Below are 7306 nucleotides of genomic sequence, written 5' to 3' on the forward strand. Positions count from 1 at the left end.
CAGTAACAAAACTGTACTTTTGTTCATGGACTATTTGTTATTAAATAAAACAGCAGGAAGTATACATGACACAATTTGTCCATTCACCCCTTTCTGAATTTAACTCAACCAGTCAAGAGATACCCTTGCAGATTCAGCAAAAACCTTACTTACACATTTTTTTTAACAATTATATATCAGCCGCTCAGCTTGCAAAACTGAGGACTGAATGTCCAGGGACTCACGAACAGGGAGGAAAAACATAAAGGTACGTTGAAAAGTAGGGAAGGAGTAAAAATCCTTCTCCTGCTCAACACTGACTTTGTTTATTTTATGTGGCCTCTATAGCTTGGCTTTTCAAGCACTCAACACTTAACTCCAAGGGCATTTCAACTTTTAAAGCATGATCCCAACAATAATTTCAACTAGGGCAGTGAAAAAAGGGCCTGAGCTAAACAAGAAGATTGATTTCACCTCCTACACCTCTTTCTCCAAGCCCTCCCAATCTCATCACCTTGTAGGTTGCATATCAAGCTGTCTCCCCTGGGTGGCCTTAAAACCACTGACATGAGAAATCACCAATAACCCCTCCGCCCCACCCGACCCACACACTCGCTGATTCAGTGGCTTGCATTGGCCCTCTATCCTTTAAAGAAACAAAGCAGGCACCGTGAAACGACGGTATTAAAGTGGGCAGCCCCAGATAGCTGACACTGATCATTTCATTAGTTGAGGGTGTTCCTGAAATACTGACCTTGTCTGTCTCTGAGCCAGTCATGCAGGATTTACTGATGACTGGCTGTTACAGGTTGTGAGTAATCAAAAAGTGATTTTCACCTTTAGGTCAGGGTTTCAACTTCTGTCAGTAAACTCTTTATATGAGGGCATTGTGTAGATAAAAATGATATTAAACTTGCAGCGGTAAGTTAACAACGTGTAATCAAGTAAAGTGAAGCAAATACAAGGACACAAGTACAATTTCAAAGTGTGGAAGTGCTGAGCATGACATTTGTTAGCTTGAGTGTCAACAAGCTGATGTATTCATTAACTGTTTTTAAATTACAAAAAAAAGCCTTACATTCCAGTAGCTGAATGATATATATTTTTTTCCCTTGAAAAATAACAAAATCAAAATATCGGCCGAATGGAAATGTGTTTAGCCTGTGAGCGAAGATTTTCAACATCTTAACTACACTGTATGTACGTATGACTAATAAAAGCCTTGAACCATAAAAGCCTTGAACATATGAGTTGGTCCTTCTATTAAATGCACTGTATGTAACTACTCATATCATTTAGCTCTGCAATTCCCATCCAATTTCTAACGACGACATTTTCGTGACCTTATGCTCACTTGTTAGTGTGGTTTTAGGTGCATTGATAACTTCCCATGATCTCTATGAGCATTTAAAGACAAGCTGTAGACAGAACTATATGAAGACAGAAACAGAGCTCAAAGGCTCAAGCTCATTTGCACAAACCAAAGTCTCCTCCCTTCTGCCGCACCACAAACAGTGCCTCAACACCGAGCTGCGTTCAAAGCAAACATGATTTGTACAGCAGCTACTGTAAGTGCTTGGAAAGGCAGCCAACTGAAGAAAGTAGTTGCATGCATGCAGTGGCTCCTTTACAAAATGCATTATCTGAAAAGGAAACAAATAACTTCTCACAGCCTATCATAAAGATTTTAACCTGATAAAACGCAATGGGCATTGTGTGTGTGTTTGTGTGTGGCTCTATACGAGTATACATTTTTAGGTGTTTGTCGATGAAAGAGCTGGGTTTTGTCTGCACATAATTTCCTCCACTACTTTTACATTGGCTGCTATTTATCAGATGCTTTATGTTGTTGTTGTTGTTGTTGTTGCAAAGTCTGGCTGGGTCAGGGATAAAGAGAGATACAGAGTCAGAGGCAAGCCACCACAGAGCGAGCAAGCATGAGGTTCTGCTTCATCACGCCAACAATAGGTCTTATTTATCTCCACCGTATCAGATAGTTGATAACGAGGAGCAGACGAATGGAAATAACCAGAGAACCAGGATGTGGGGGAGGTGATAAGGGGCGCAAGGACAACCTTAATGACCTTTTGATGACAAGCAAGGCCACGCGCCGCTGAGGCTTAGCACCTTAGGTTATATGATATATATTTCACATAAACCTCTAGCCCTTACACTTTATTTAAGGTTTTCATTTCATTCAATCTGCAGCCCGTTCCACAATGGATACTTTTCAACAGCCACAAAGACTACTAACACAGATTTCTGTAGCTTCTACTACTATTTAAAAACATCTGTAAGATTAAACAAGTAAATTATGTTAAAGTATGTATTTTTTCACAAAAAATGAATTCCCTGTCAAAGATCCGCTTTAGGTTAGCGCCATATGAATGTGGGGTCAGTGGGAAAATATGTCAACAAAAGGAAACATGACACACTCTCAGGATACACATTGATAAAAGATCATCAGGTCATTTACAAGAATGTGAACTCTAGTCTGGAATCACGTAAAGCCTATAAACAAAAAAATTACGTAGCATGAAAGACAAGGAATACAATTCAAGTCAATCAAAACTTACTTATTGCACTTCAGAAATACTTTTTCTACCAATCCTTCCTCTTTGTTTATCAGTATTTGACAAATACAACAAGGAAAGTCCCACTTAATCCGTTTTCCATAAACCACATGTCATTTAAGCATATATGCTGTGGGATTATACATCCATCAAGAGAGCAGAATAATAATAATAAGTAAACAAATAGAGACACCTCAACAGAATTACACGCTTCAATATTAAGCCTATCCTATTAGTAGAGATGAGTTCATGACCCTTATCCCTGATTTGTTCAAATGCAGACTGAATCAGCTGTCTCACTTTACTCCCCGGGACAGAGCTCAACAGTTCGGCTTCTGCTGATGTTAATGTGACTGTGTGTAATGGAGCGTGGTGTTATAATTAACACCACGCTTTAACACACCATCAGCAGGCCCATTAAGCTTTAGCTATGTCACTCTGGGGAGACAACGGCAGCTGAGCCACTTGGGGTGTAAAACGCTAGCTTCAATGTGAAGGAATTTCTTCTGCAGACAGGCTTGAACAGACACACACACTCAGACATTCACAAAAAAAGAATACACACACACAGCCAGAGCTGCACATGTACCAGCAAAAACTCTATCAGTCTCTTTGTCTCTCTTTATCATTCCTGCTAAGGTGAAATGTCCCATCTGGAAGGAGAACAGATTGGGCGGTTGCTCGAGGAACACACACAGTCACACACAAACCCAAGCAGAGACACACATGGACACACACACATAAGACTGCTCGGCACTCGCTCTGATCTTTTGTCGTGCCGATTAATGTAGAAACATTTGTAGGTCTCACTCAGAGCTTTTTTTGCCAAACCAATGAAAAGAAAAACAGGGACATCAGTGATGAATCATAAGTGTGTCTGAGGTGCACACACACATACACAAACTCACACTTCAGTGAATTATAATCTGTTTATGCTTTTTACTTTTAGTCTGACATCATTTTAAGGTGCAAATCCACATTCATAGGCAGAAAGCCATTTCAGCGAATGGCTTTGATGACAGTAATACATTCAAATGTAGCACACTGATGAAGTGGTTTGTCTCACCCGGTAGGCTCCTTTATTTGAAAAGTAAATAATCCCTTTTCTTCTTTTAAAGATACCCGAGCTTAAGGGCCATCAGTATATTCAAAATGTGAAAATATATGTGAATTGTAAAAGAAAAAGCAGACATTATATTTGTTTGGGACCCTGCTAATTCCAGGATCTAAAAGTGTTCATTCCAAAAGTTACATCGATGATGCTTGAAATGTTTGTTTGTGATTGCTATATATTCAAGACTTAAATGTGCCGTGGAGAGCAATGAGCAGTGACACTAAGTAACTCAGATCCTTAGCAATACATCCACCAAATGTGAAGTTGATCTGATTAATCATTGTTAGTCATTAGATAAGTGCGGCAGCAGTAATGAATTCCTCTACCAGTGTATGATACTTGACCCTGGGGAAAGGCCCAAAATAGAAAACACTAATGTCACAGTTTGTGCCATTTCATAATCTTGCAAACATGGAGACAATAAAAGAGGCAGATCCCCTTGGTTTATTCTTGCATGTGTGTGACTTCACTTTGTTGACGCAAGCATTAGTAAAAGAAAAGGCATTTATGGAACAAAGATGATTATCCTTGTATAAACAATCCACTTGTTAAAACCAAATGAATCCCCCCTGAATTATAATCGCACAGCTGCAGAGTCAAAACAAGAGTTTAATGGACATTTGATGACGGTGGGATAAACAAATAACCCTACCTCGACTCTCAACCAAGGACACAAGTGCACTCGCATTGCAGCAGTGACATTTAAATGTACAGGAGCCTTGTCAAGAGCACAAAAGTTCAATTTTGTTATGTTTCTGTTCAGTAATGACGCTGACTGTATTTGCTCTTTGTATAATCGGAAATCAGTATTTAATGTACCTTTGCATGTGTTAAAGAGCTCAAAAGCTTTATTAAAAAAATCCCATTTCCAATACATGTGGTTTATATACAGAACAGTATGTCCTGATCAATTGTATTATGACTCACTACCAAAAAGGCTCTATTCCTATAGGATCATGAACATCAAATGTAATCTAATATAAACTAATCTAATCCAATCCACACAACAACAAAAAACACACAAAAATATTTTCCTTTTAACCTTTAAACTGAAAATGTGAAACATGTTATGTGCCGATACTGACTGGACACAAGCAATACATTCTACTTTCTTTTCTCAAAACATTTCACTTCAAAGATATGAAGGACATGCTGAGGTGCAACCAGAGGCAGATGTTAGGCATCTATCAAAGAGACGTGTTCCCTGGGTGGAAAGCAGAATAAGTGATTACTTCCAGGAATGGTTATGCTTCAGTCAGTGCAAGGTGGATTATATGGGTATTAACAAAGCACATGCCTGCCTCCACAGCCATATCTGAGTCCACACACACACACACACACACACACACACACACACACACACACACACACACACACACACACACACACACACACACACACACACACACACACACACACACACACACACACACCTCGATATAGCACAGTGAGAATCTGCAGTAAATCACCAGTTTTTATTGTCAGATTATCCCTCATCCCTCATCCCCCTCAAGACCTCCATCTAATCCCTCCATCTGCACTACCAATACTCATGCTTAGGGTTACCTGGAAACCATCAATCCATAACGCTGGAGGGTGTCAATCAGATACTGTAGTCTTTCAAGGATTAAAGTCTCAAGAGAGCAAGGCGACAGTAAACAACAGCAGCGGGGGGTCAGCGGTCTTCACTTTGCAAGGGCTTTAGAAACCAGGCTCTGTGAAAGGATGTTAGAGGGGGAAAAACATTTGTGTTGTGTGAAAAGGCTATCGCGTGTCATGTGCGTTGTGCGTGTATGTGAGAATTACTTAGAATTATAATTATTTTGGAACAAATAAAGCAAACTATTGGCAGTGAGGCAATTCCTTCTTATATACTGTGGATAAACTATGAGGGAAAAAACCAAATGAACGCAACACTGAAGAATAAAGGCTAGGTCAGATGTCTAATAGACCATTTGTCCAATACTTATATTTATCAAAAGCTGAAAAAATTGTTTTGCGTTTTAGCTGAGCGTATGTCACAAACATTTCATTGATATTTGTCTAACACCAATAGATATAAGCTTTGAGGGGCTGTAAGGTAAATGTAGTTATCTTCTGGTAGAGATAGGCTAGCTGTTTTCATGTCTTCAATCTTTATGCTAAGCTAAACAACTGTAAGCTGCATGTTAACATCCACAGAACAACCAACAGTGGTATCAATCTTTTTATCCAACTCCCAGCAAGAGAGCTGTGCATTTTTCTGAAAATGTTGTAACTGTTCCTTTAAAGGGTCCCATGTCATGGCCATTTCTACTGATCATAATTCCATTGTTGAGGTCTACTAGAATAGATTTATATTGTGCAATTTTCCAAACTCACATTGGTTTGGTATAGCATGTGTATTCACTCTCTGTCCTAAACGGCTTGTTGGAGCTCCTGCCCCCCCCCTCCCTGTGAGCCCACGGTGCTCTGATTGGTCAGCTCGCCCACTCTGTTCTGATGATGAGTCCACCGCCGTTACAGCGGAACATGGGTGATTATGTGTTACAATGGCGTTAGCAACCAGAAAATGACACCAGTAAGGACAAACAGATGAGAAGGCTGCGTGGGGTCTGGGTGCCGTGTTGGCGGGACATGGCGCGGCGAGGAACACACCCGCCCCCCAAACGCGGTGCACCTACAGTGTAAGTGCGCCAGTTTTGCCGTTGCGAGGCTCCACTAGCGCCCCGCCCCCAGCGCGTCACAGTTTCTCCGCTGAGAGTGTGTGTGTGTGTGTGTGTGTGTGTGTGTGTGTGTGTGTGTGTGTGTGTGTGTGTGTGGTCACGTTACTGTACCCAGGAAGAAAAAGAGAAATGTCCAACGAGGCGTTTTGGGGCAGCATAGACAGGTCTTTTCTGTGTTAGAATTGTACTCGCTACAGGGTGTACTTTGAGGGTTTGTGACTTTGCAGACCGTTTACATGTAGAAAAACCTTCATAACACACAAGGGGACGGGTAATAACCAGAAAAGTATGACATGGGACCTTTAAATCAATAATAAAAGGAAACCGGAATACAAGCAGGGCTAGTTTAAATCCACTCGTGTTGTAACTGACATGAGGGCAATTCCATAAAATGTTTGGGTTAAACATTTTGACCCCAGTGTGCACAAGTTGTTTGCTAGGGGCTGCTAGAGGCCATCTGCATTCATGGTAGCCGCCAGGTTGATTCTCTACATTGGTGAGGGGCTCAACAAAGACAGACGCTATTCAACAAACAAGCCCAGCCTGGAGTCTGCTGTGGACCTGTTGTTATGCAGTGAGCATTCCACACATATCTCCATAAAGGCACAGGGTTAAGGATACTTATTGTAATGCTGACTGTCATATTGCTTATGGGAAACAGTTAACCATTACTAATTGAAAGGCTGCCAGGATGTAAACAAAAACAATTAAGCTTTAAATGTTTATAAAGCAGGATATTTGTTCAAATGTGGCATGACAAGATGGCGGCTTAATTTCTCTCTTTGCCTAATGCTTCGTCTTTCTAAAACAAGGAGCTTTCAGTCATTACTTTATGAGACAACAAAATACCATACCTGGAGCTAACACGCATCTTTCCAAGGTGCATGACTGGCCTGTTTGTGCAAAGTTGGTCTATTAAAGACCTTCACAGATTT

This window comes from Notothenia coriiceps, unplaced genomic scaffold (genome assembly GCF_000735185.1).
Source record: "Notothenia coriiceps isolate Sejong01 unplaced genomic scaffold, NC01 NC01_scaffold00004047, whole genome shotgun sequence".
NCBI classification, from domain to species: Eukaryota; Metazoa; Chordata; class Actinopteri; order Perciformes; family Nototheniidae; genus Notothenia; species Notothenia coriiceps.